Raw genomic sequence first — 12,243 nt, 5'->3', positions numbered from 1 at the left:
TAAAGTTTTTGTGGGGCAAACACACTAGCTAAAATATCCAGAAAATCCCCTTGATCCAGCAATCAGGTCAGCTAAATCTCCCACAGCAAAGCTAAATTGGTCAGATACGTTTTGATCATTCAGCACATATATGTGTTGTGGGTATAACTTGGCAAAAAGGTCCCTTCAGTGAGCTGTCAGAAGCAGGGCTTGATTTGTAAAAAAAAAAGTGCCAGGGCTCCTGTCAGGAGGACACTGCAGCTTGCACCACGCATTGCCCCTGACAGCACTGCCAATGACAGTGCAAACAGAGCCAATAACCAGCACACTCCTACAAGTGTGGCACTTCAGACTATTTCAGGTCCCGAAAGATATAAGAAAGTCTTGGGCATCAGGAAATAGTAATTTTTTATGTATATTGAAATAATAATTGCCTGTTGTGGTCATCACCGACAGCGCCACCTTGTGGCAGACTGTCACAAGCGTCGCTGTTGAAAATTAAGTGCTGGTGCCGAGTACCGACAACCACTGGCTCAAATTAAGCACTTGTTAGGAATTGCCACAACCCAATGCAAACATGAACCACCTGACTTGCATAATCGTAACAAAGGTAGCTGCCTTTGGCTGCTAACACTAGGGGGCACCGATGGCAAATAAATGTCTCAAATAAGGGACTGTTGTTAGGGGAGTAAGAGCACTAAGGCTGTCATTGCCAGCCACATCACAAAAGCCACTCTTAATGGGGGCTTCAGACGAGCATACACCACTTTACCTCAGACGCAAATAATTCTATCAATTCAGCTGCAAAGATGTCACCATTACATAGAGGATCCCTGTCTGCATGGCATGGACTGCAAAGATCTGATGCTTTAATTTACGAGGTGGTGCCAAACGTACTTCCAAGAAGACCATGTTCGTGCCAGATTTTCAGGATATTCACTATGTAAATGAGTTCCATTCGGATTATTTGTCAGCGGTGAAAGATCTGACATGGATCTGAGCTTCGCGCCCCTGGAGTTAAGGGACTCCTCGCCGCGGCCCACAATGGTCACACAACTGATGGGTATTTTTCAGCTCAAGCGAAACCTTAAAACAACCCTTTAAGATAAAATAGAACAAGAGAGATCCCCAGCTGCTGTATTTGGGTGAACATCGCGTCCAGTGTACCAAGCCGCAGCTGTTAGCGCTGGACAAGCCGTTGGATACTTGTCCATGGTCCCGCTTTATAACCTAAAGAGCTGTCCCTCTCCACGGCTAACAGAACAAGCATTTACAATGCAATGGTCTCGGCATCATTAAAGGTAGAGCTATTGGCATTGCTCATGACATTTTTTTTTTTATCATAAATAAATGGCATTGTCATTTACATTGCCAATAGCTTAATCGTTAAATAAATGGCATTGTCATTTACAATGCCAATAGCTTAATCGCTCGCAAATCCATGACCTATTGCATTTACACCCACACAGAGCCACACACACAAAGCGACCCACACACACATACAGAGCCACCCACACAGAGCCACTCACACAGTCATTCACATAGAGCCCCCTACACAGAGCTACCCTCACACAGACAGAGCCACCCACACATAGAGCCACCTACAAAAAAAAGCTATCCACACAGAGCCACACACACACACAGAGCCACACACACAGAGCCACAGACGCACACACACAGCCACACACACACAGAGCCACACACACACAGAGCCCCACACACAGAGCCCCACACACAGAGCCCCACACACAGAGCCCCACACACAGAGCCACACACACACCCAGAGCCCCACACATACACCCAGAGCCCCACACACACACACCCAGAGCCCCACACACACACACCCAGAGCCCCACACACACACCCAGAGCCCCCCACACACACCCAGAGCCCCACACACACACCCAGAGCCCCACACACACACACACACAGAGCCCCACACACACCCAGAGCCACATACACACACAGGAGAGGAAGCACAGCGAGGGGGCAGGGAAGCAAGCACAGCCAGGGGGCAGGGGAGCAAGCACAGCCAGGGGGCAGGGGAGCAAGCACAGCCAGGGGGCAGGGGAGCAAGCACAGCCAGGGGGCAGGGGAGCAAGCACAGCCAGGGGGCAGGGGAGCAAGCACAGCCAGGGGGCAGGGGAGCAAGCACAGCCAGGGGGCAGGGGAGCAAGCACAGCCAGGGGCAGGGGAGCAAGCACAGCCAGGGGTGGTAACGCAGCACAAGCACTAACTATCATTACACCACCTTATCAAAAGGAAAAGGCAACGAGGGGGGGGGTGAGGAGCTCACGCACACACAAGCAACGAGGGGGGGTGTAGGAGCTCACGCACGCAGAAGCCACGAGGGGGGAGGGCGGTGAGGAGCTTACGCACACAAGCAACGAGGGGGGAGGGGGTGAGGAGCTCATGCACACAAGCAACGAGGAGGGGAGGGGGGTGAGGAGCTCATGCACAAAAGGGGGAGGGGCTCACGCACACACAAGCAACGAGGGGGGAGGGGTTGAGGAGCTCACGCACACAAGCAACGAGTGAGTGCACTTCTGAAGCTCCCTTGCTGACTGTGTGTTGGTAACATAGTGTATGTGAGGGGTGAGTGAGTGCACTTTTGAAGCACACCCACCATTAGTGCATGGTATTAAGCCATGTCCTGACCTCACTTTGGCCGCTCACACTGTGTTTTAGTGGGGAGCCCCCTGGCTGACAGTGTGTGGAGAGAGTCCCTACTGAGGTCAGCGTGAGTAAAGACCCCACAGTCCTGTGGAAATTACCCTGTGAGAAACCTCAAGAAAGCACTAGCACGTGAGGAAACTTGCCATTTCAATATAGGCAAAATTATAAGAAAACTCGACAGATGTCTTCTAAAACCTGTTTTTTGGGGAACAAAGGACGGGGAATTTGTAAATTGACTTCTGCCTCCTGCTTTTCAAATGCAGGCTTTCAGTTTTCATAACGGGGGCGCACTTTTAACACTAGCACCCATGCTCGTTTTGCTTTTAAACAGAAGGTCGTGCCCCTGGTTAATCTGCGAGTGCTGTCTCCATCCTGGATTTAAGGGTGCCTAGCTATTAAGCCACAATACCCGCATGCACAACACTCTCCCCGTGCCATATGCTGTGCAATTACAGGGTGTGCGTGCCGTGCCTGGAAAGCAGCAGAACAGGGGACATGCACTTCTCCATCCCAGAGTCCAAGAGTCCAAGACCCATAACGGGGAGGGCGGAGCCGCCTACGTGGTGAGTGATTCGGTGCCCAATGTCTCTCACCCTCTACTTACTCCTTTCCCATCCTCATTGTACCCTCCATGCCCTTCTCACCTGACGCATCTCTTGAAGATACTATTATAGCGCTTTCGGACCCCTCCCAACTCAGCATGGCGAAGCGCCTTTATTTAATTAATATCACCAGCGCTTTCATACCCCTCCCACCTCCAAACTCAGCATGTCAAAGCACCTTTATTTATTTAACATCACTGGTGATTTCAGACCACTCCCAACACAGCACATTAAAGCCCCTTTAGTTAATGAATATCACCAGCGTTTTTAGACCCCTCCCGCCTCCCAACACAATACGTCAATGCGCCTTTATTTATTTAACATCACTGGTGATTTCAGACCACTCCCAACACAGCACATTAAAGCCCCTTTAGTTAATGAGTATCACCAGCGTTTTTAGACCCCTCCCGCCTCCCAACACAATACGGCAATGCGCCTTTATTTATTTAATGACACAGCGCTTTCAGACCCTTCCTGGCTCCCAAAAGCATGGCGAAGCGCCTTTATTGATGTACCATAACCAGCACTTTCAGATCTTTCCCGTCTCCCAACACAGTACGTCGAAGCACCTTTATTAATTTAACATCAACTGCACTGTCAGACCCCTCCCACCTCCCAAGACCGCACGGCGAAGCGACTTTATTTATTTAAAATCACCAGTTTTCCCTATAGTTTACAAAACTGCGAGAAAAGGAGAAAGTTCAGTTTAACTGAGTGAAACGAGTTGGCTGCAACCTGTGCTGTGATTGAAGAAAATCTAATACTTGCAATAAAGTAAATAACTAACATACAAAAGGAACTTTAGATCTTTTGTGGGTGCACCACCCAGTGGCTTATGTTTATGCATCTCTGCTCAGCAGTGGTGTCGAGCAACAACTGGGCCCCACAACACTTAGGAGGTAGTGCACCAGTACTGGAACTGTGTGGGAGGTGTGGTTCCCGAAGTCCGTTGGTGCAGCTGGCGACTGTATAATTATCCTGTTGCACTAATGAGCCTCTGTGCTGACTGACTCCCTGCTTGTTGGCCTACCTCGGGTGTGCTCTCAGGCAACCCCCCCCCCCCCCCACGAAGAAAAGGCGAAAGAGGAGGGTTGTTGCACCATCAACTCGTAGAACAGGTACCTCTCCTCCAGACACATGCACTTAAGTGCTGGGATTTGGACCTTCACAGTTACTGAGCAGGTGCATTCACCCACCGCGCTGTCCAGGTGCTTTGCATCTATGACTGGAAGATATGTATGTATCTATGTGTATTTATTTGAGTTTCATACGACACACTTGCCATTTGGAAGGCTGTAATCAACAGGGGAAATTGTTGCTTGTTTTATGATAATGGAGTTGACTGACCTCTGAAGGATGAAAGGCTGATTCTATTTGATTCGCTTCTGAGGTAGTGCCCTGCAGATTACCGCATAGTTCAGCAATGAGCGTTCAACACACGGAGTTAAACACTGCAAATCTCTCAAGCCCAGTGGTAGCAGCACAAGCCAGTGGGCTGATGCACCTGCTGCATTAGAAATGCGCATTAACTCACTGAGCTACCTCACTAGCTGTAATAGTGTAGCATCGTAATAAACACGATATTGGCAGAAAAGGATGTTCGGGTCGTTAAAGACACGCTTTTCTAGTGCGAACCTTTTCCCACTGAAGACTGAACTATAGTTCCCGCGCTGTGTGGCCCTATCCAGTCTTATAAAGGGGAATCCCCCTGGGGCGGCGCATATGCAGATGAGATGCATGAGCTCCGACACTGCTCTGTTAAGGAAATCTGCAGGGTCCGCGTGACTGGACAGGCGGGTTTTGTAGGCCTCGGGCTGGAGGCCCGGGTGGCGGGTTCAGCCGTGAGCCCGTCGTGTGCAGGGACGGGCCCTGGGAGCCGTGATCGCTGCCGAGCAGCGTCAGAAGTGCAAAGGTGTGTGTAACAAAACACGACAACAACTGTGCACATTTCAATACACTAGAGCTGAGCTGTTCGAGGCTGGCGAGTGACCCATCGAAAGAGAAAAATGTAAAGCAACATTTTTATCGCTACGTTTACGAATTTTACATGGATTTGTATCCAGTTAATCAAATACCGTGTTGTGCCGCAGGTCACACGGGCAGTCAGTCACCTGACAAGTGCCCTGGTGATGGCACACACTCGTGGCTTTTTGCACTAAAGCAACTCGATTCCCATTTAAACATAAAAAAAACCTCCTTCCCCCGTGAGCGCACTCTTCCAAAGCAGTGATACAGGAATGTTATCTGCCCGTGAGTCCGGTCACAGTAGTGATGAGACAGCCCGTGCTGTGGGAGGGGCTCTAGCCCAGGGGGGCTTGTGGATGTGGCTTATCTCTAGTCCTGGGAGGAAGCGCTTAAGGCTGCATGGGGGCGCTAAGGAGGAGCGAGGAAAGGGGGCTGTGTGTCCGTCATTACCAGCCGGTTCCCCTCTTCTCGAGGGACGGGCTTAGATATGTACTTGAAGTTGGTTTTCTCCCAGACTGCCCTCTAAGCACCCCCTGTTTTACCACCAGTGTCTCTGTTGGATTTCTTTCGGTCTGCGCTCCATCACTGTGCCCCCACGAGCTACCTGTTGGGAAGAGGCTGCTGGCTGCGCCCCCACCCTTGATCTTCCAGGATGGTTCCTGTGCTCCCCCATCACCCAGGTGTGCCCCCACACCTCGCGCGAAGTGGGCCAAGCATGTGTCAGGAGCTGGTCACGGGCAGGTGGCGCATTGCCACGAGATGCCAACGCCCTCTTCCTACTGCCTGGTTCACTTGGGCAGGGCACAGCGCCTCTTCCCGGTGCTGTGAGTGTAGGCGCTTCCTGCCTCACTTCCTGGCCCCGGGCGTCCAGTGTCCCCGCCATGGCCTCACCCACTCGCCCAGACTCTGACAGTCTCTCACGAGCACCGTCTCGGCTGGCGGCGCTGGGTGTCTCCGTGCAGCATGCGTGCACATTACACAGTAATATCCGGTGTCCTGGTAGCGCTGCGTGGCTGCCGCTGAAGGGGGCGCTACAGGGAAGATTGGGGTGCACTGCTTGTGTACACTGGGCCTCATACCTGTAGCAGCAGAGTGGCGCAGGAGAGCACAGCTATGAACGGCATGGCGCTGTGGAGCAGGCTGGAGCGGCCTTGACAGAGCAGGGTGCGGTGCAAGAGGGAAACAGGGCGTCAAGGGTTAATTCTGTGTGATTGGAGCGGTGGAGTGCTGCTTACCAAGTCTCACTGTAGTTTGGGGTAGAGGTGCGTTGACTAATGCAGGAGGGAGGGGTGGGGGCCGGGGAGCGGCAGAGCACGACGGAGGAGAGCTGCAGCAGAGGGAGGGAGGGGGGGGCGAGAGCGCGACGGAGGAGGGCAGAGGGAGGGGGGAGGCGAGCGGAGCCGAGCAGCTCCTAAAAGCAGCAGGGAAGGGAGGCGAGCAGCTCCGAAAACACGACCACGTTTCTCCGAGGCAAGGAGACAATGCCTCGGGGAAACGCACGCCATTTTCGGATTCGGGGGCGTGTTTTTTGCGCCCTGAGTGACAGACGACGTCACAGGGCTAAAGAATGCAAAAAATCACGCCCCCGAATCCGAAAAAGACGGGGCTTGTTTGAAGTGATGCATCTCTCCTCCAATGGCTGGCCTCCTTTTAGGAAGCCAGCCAATGGTGAGAGACGGGGCAGGGAGGCGGGTTCTGAGGCCCCACTAGAGGTCATTAATTCTCTGACCGGAAGCTGCTTCGCAGCTTCGTCCCGAGACCTAAAAACCGGTTGAAGATGACGCAGCACTGTCCCAAAAATAAAGCAATAAGAAATATGAAAAATATTAGGACAGCAAGCGTGAGAGAGGGGTTTTATGAGGGAGGTGGAACATTGTTCTTGGACCAGGCTTTGAGAAACATTAAAACAGTTGTCTTTCCAGCAGCGCAGGGCTGGCTCGGCGCCCAGGAGGAATCCGCCACATTAAAACACTTACAGCAGATGGCCTGTTAGCCTGAGAAAAATACAGCTGTGGAACCGTGGATGGTCGTTATGCTATGTCATCTGAGGTGACGTAATTTTATGTTATGTTATGTTAACCTCCACCCGTTCTAGCTGTCTACACCGCATAGTATGTAATACTTTTATTATATTAATACATATGTTGTTTCATTATAGTGACATTGCTCGACCTCCTCGTGACCTCCAGCCCTACGGCTTTACATGGACACCGAGCACCTCAAGTCAATATAAACACCGTTTGTTAACTCTGTACACTGTGTGCAGTGAATAATACAACAGCCCCAGAATAAATACATTTGCAACTCTACATTAGTAACTGTCTCGCTGAAGTCACTTTGACATCAGTTTCACAAAGATGAGCTCCCTGGACAATAAAAGGTGGCAAATGGGTGACAGTGAAATAGCAGTATCAGGTTTTCTGTACAGTTATCGGATCATGGTATTCACTTGTTATAGTGACTAACATTACCCAAGTCATTGGTATTCATTTGTGCAGCTCCATTTTGTCCCTTCTGGTAATGAAACGTATGACCTGCAGCAGTGCTTAATTTGAGCCAGTGGTTTCTGGTGCTCAGCACCCGCACTTAATTATCAACACCGGTGCTTGAGCACCATATAAGGACACATTCAATTTTGGTAGGCAGAGGGAGATTAAGTAATTTGCTCAAAATCATAGGCTGTCGAGCCGACGCAAGACTCAAACTTAGTTCCCCAGCTCTGAAGTCTGCAGCTCTGGCCTTTACACCACATCTTTCCCACTCTTGTAGAGGTTCATGGTTCTGTATTAGGTGGCGCTAACAGGAGAAATGGGCAGGAGGAAGCTGCCTCCTGACGAGTGCCGGGCATTTATTTTTTCACAAATTAACCACTGGCATGCAGGATACATACAAATGTCTTCAGCTGGCACATATACCTTCTAGGGTAAAGCACAGAATCCAGAGGTTGTGTCAACTAGCCAGGTGGGCCTAGACTTCGCTCTAGCCAAAGGTCTTGCCCTCCAGTGGTTGAGTCAACTAGCCAGGTGGGCCAAAACTTTGCTCTAGCCATAAGCCTTGTACTCCAGGACCACGGCAAACTAATTACGTTGAAAAGCGAGTGACGGCTGAGCCTGCAAAGCACCAGCACTGGTGATGCCTTCCCCACTGCAGATGCGCTGGGGGCATTAGAGCATGAGAACTACCACCTATTTTACTCCTGTGTGTGGGGTCACAATGTGTGGCCAGAACGATTTCAGACTAGGAATCAGAAACTGTCAGTACTGGGAGCACTTGACTTTGGCATCTGGTGATGCCGTGATGGCATGAGGAGAGCTGCTTGTTTTCTTAGTGCCAACAGGCCACAATGCAGGGAATGGTCCACATAGAAATCTGCAGAAAGCACATCAGGTGACAGGAGAAGTAGCTTGATTATAGGCATGTTGGAGGGGGTTGAGGACAAGGGGCACCGAATCCTTAAGCAGTTTTCTTTCATCTTAATTTGAAAACACAGCAGTACATGCATATTATAGTGACCAGGACTTCAAAAGCCTCTTTTGTCTATTTTTAGGGAGTAAAAGTGAAGAATGACTCACTGCCCCAACAACAAATGCTTTAGCCCTGTCCCTCATCCTCTCTCTTTAATGATGGCTCACATTGCCTCCTTATCACGGCACACCTGTTCTAGCTATGATGTCACTGTGTGGTACCACAGCCCCATGATCTCCCTCTGATGTGTACTATCCTCGATGCTGCCATCTGCTGGCCCCATTAACATCCAGCATTAGTGCTTTTTTTTACACTGTGACAAATATCTCGCAATTAGCTGACCTTTGCTGAGAAAATCTCTAAGGTTCACTGTCTCCTGACTTTACCTAAGCAAGACCAAAAGACACAGAGGCAGGTAGGGTCCAAGGGCATCCGCAGAGATTCCAGGGGGTGGGGGGTGTGGTGCGCGAGGTCTGGGCCTCGCACGTGGCGTGGAGCGGGCAATGACTGGACACGCACACAGGTTAGAGGGTATGCCGGAAAGACCCCGAGCGGTCTTCCGCGCTTTTAATATATACCTCGGGGCGTGCCCGTCCCGAGGGTGAAGGCGTGCGTGTGTGTGTGTTGCTACAATGTTGGTGAGAGGCCGGGTGGCTCTCTACATCCCTCCTTCAATTTAGTTCACATGTAAACTGTCCAACCACAGTGGCTACGGGGAAGTGCATATAAAGTCTCGGAGTCTTTGGCTCGGCCCAGGATTGGGCCGTAGGTGGTATCTGTGGTTGGATCGGGTAGGAGACTCAACAGCCCCAGCCGGGGTTGTTGCTTCATCTCGGGAGGAAGAGGTGCATCCTGTTGTTTCACTTCGGGGCCCACCAAGGTGACGCCTATCTTCTTCTGGCTGGTCACGGTTCTGCAAGGGCGCGGAGTTTTGGGCCCCCGCTCTTCCATCATCCGGACCATCTGCGCCGTCATCGATGGCTTCGTCGGCCTCCTGGGGAATGCCATCCGACACTCCTATTCTTTTGAACCAGGATACATTTCGTGTGATAGTCTGTTGGCCGAGGCGGGCAGTCACCATCGTTCCTCGAATTTTCTCCACGACCCATCGCTCTGGTTCAAATGGGGTTTTAAATTTCCACCCAGGGTGCCGATCTCGTACCACGACGGTGTCTCCTTCTTGCAACCCGGGGTGTTTCGCATGTCTTCTTTCACTTGCTTTCTGGTTCGTGACAGTCCTCCGTGCTTGGATGGCAGCACTATCTCTCTCTTCAGGGGTCCATGTGGAGGACGCAGGGATGTTGCCCCTTGGTGCCCTTTTGAATAGGACATGCGCCGGCGCGCAATGAGTGGTGCTATGAGGGGTTTGTCGGTATGCACTCAGGAATTGATCCAGCGCAGTTTCTGGGTCCTTGCCATCGTTAACAGTGATGCGGAGCGCCCTGTTGAGAGTCCGCATGAGCCTCTCCACTTCGCCGTTTGCTTGCAGCCACAGTGGTGTGATCTTGCGGTGTTTGATCCCCAGGCCATCTAGGTATGCTTGGAACTCTCGCCCTTGAAAAGGGGGTCCATTGTCCGATTTCACCTCTTCTGGGAGTCCCATAGTGGCAAAGATGTGGTCCAATGCTTTCTTGACTGGTCCAAACGCTGTGGACGAGAGCAGCTCCACGACGGGGAACTTCGAAAAGGAGTCCACGACTACCAGCGTGTGTCGACCGTCTGGAAAGCTCCCGAAGTCTACGCTCAGCTGAGTCCAGGGTGTTGTCGCCGCTTCTTCAGTAATGACTGGGGCTGGGGCTGGATCTGATCCCGTGATGGTGCAGGCATGACAGGAACGCACCATCTCATCCACCATGCGATCCATGGCCGGGAACCACACCTTGTTGCGTAGCCTGGCCTTCGTCTTGGCTGTTCCTTGGTGGCCCGTGTGGGCGATCGCAAGAGTCTGTTGTTGGAGGCTCGCCGGCACCACGATGAGATGTCCTCGCAGTATAATGCCTTCATCGCCGACGCTCAGTTCATGGCGGATCTGCCATAGCTGTTGTCGGGCATGGCTTATCTCCGGACGAAGTCCTCGTGCTCCTTCCAAAAACCTTGCCCAGCTCCCGGTATCCAGGGCATTCTTGACCCGGGTCAGAGTCTCATCTTCAGCGGTGGCTTTTCCGATCTCTGGCAGGGTGAGGGTCTCCGGGCAGGCAGCCACGGATACCATGTGGACGAATTCCTCCACTAATGGACCATCAGCCAGCGGGGTTGCTTTTCTGGTTACATCGGGATGTCTGGACAGGTAATCCGCTGGATTATGGGCGCCGGGCCGGAAGACCAGGGTAAAGTTGTAGCCTTGTAGCTGGACAGCCCATCGTTCAATTCGCGGTGGGGCGAGCCTGGAGGATCCGGTAAACAGAGGCAGGAGTGGCTTGTGGTCGGTCACAATGGTGAAAGGCTGGCCGCAGAGATATAAGTGAAAGTGGTGACAGGCCCACTTGATGGCCAACGCTTCTCGCTCGATTTGAGCATACCGTGTTTCGGTGTCCGTGAGGGCCTTGTTTGCATATGCGACGGGTTTCCAGTCATTTTGGCCATATTCCTGCAGTAGCACTGCGCCGAGGCCTACGGGGCTGGCGTCCACGACCAATTCAGTCTTCCTGCGGGGTTGGAAGTAGGCCATTGTGGCCTTGTCCAGAAGGCTCGCCTTGATTTCCTGGAAGGCTTGGTTCGCTGCGCCTGTCCATTCTCACTCCCGGTCCTGTCTAGTGAGTGTGCGAAGGGGCTCGGCCAGGTCGGCCAGGTTGGGTATGAATCGGCCACAGTACGTGGCCATCCCGAGGAAGCTTCTCACCTCGGTGGGATTTCTGGGTGTGCTGGCATTCTGGATGGCTTCTGCCTTCTTTGGGTCAACCCGGAGGCCTTCGCGTGTGAATCAGTAGCCGAAGAAGTCCACTGCTTCTTGGTAGAATGAGCACTTTTCTCTGTGGAGGGTTAGTCCATGGTCAAGTAGTCTTTGTAGGGTGGCCCTAAGATGTGCATGGTGTTCCTCCAGCGTGTTAGAATAGATCAGAATGTCATCGCTCAAGTTGATGACCCCACTCAGCCCAGACAGAACTTCCTTTATTGCATTCTGAAACACTTCGGCCGCCGATGACACTCCGAAGCTTAGCCGCTTGTATCGCCGGAGCCCAACATGGGTGGAGAAAGTCGTGATGTATCGGCTGTTCTGATCAAGTTCCAACTGGTGATAGCCCGCGTTTAGATCAAGTTTAGAGAACCACTTCGCCCCGTTGAGGTCGGCGACGATGTCGTCCATGGTGGGCGTGATGTGGCGCTCCCGTTTCACAGCCGTATTCGGTAGTCTCATATCGACGCACAGCCTGATGCACCAGGCTGTTTGGGTTTGGGGGCAACCACCAGTGGAGACACCCATGGGGTCGGTCCTGACACTTTCTCGATTACGTCGAGAGCTTCGAGCTTCTTCAGCTCCTCTTCAACCTGAGGACGGAGGTTAAAAGGCACTCTTCTGTGTCGCAGGGAGACAGGGCGGATGGAGGTGTCTATATGC

General features: G+C 52.1%; 1 protein-coding gene across 1 annotated transcript in view; it reads right to left on the bottom strand.

Annotated features, from left to right (window-relative positions):
• LOC147748151 (uncharacterized) overlaps positions 1–12,243 on the bottom strand; it is a 648,568-nt gene that overhangs the window by 353,200 nt on the left and 283,125 nt on the right. The gene's annotated exons all lie outside the window — the stretch shown is intronic.

The sequence above is a fragment of the Lissotriton vulgaris genome, chromosome 1_1 (assembly GCF_964263255.1).
Source record: "Lissotriton vulgaris chromosome 1_1, aLisVul1.2, whole genome shotgun sequence".
NCBI classification, from domain to species: domain Eukaryota; kingdom Metazoa; phylum Chordata; class Amphibia; order Caudata; family Salamandridae; genus Lissotriton; species Lissotriton vulgaris.
Note: the sequence above shows the minus strand (reverse complement) of the source record. Positions and strands in the feature narration are given on the sequence as shown.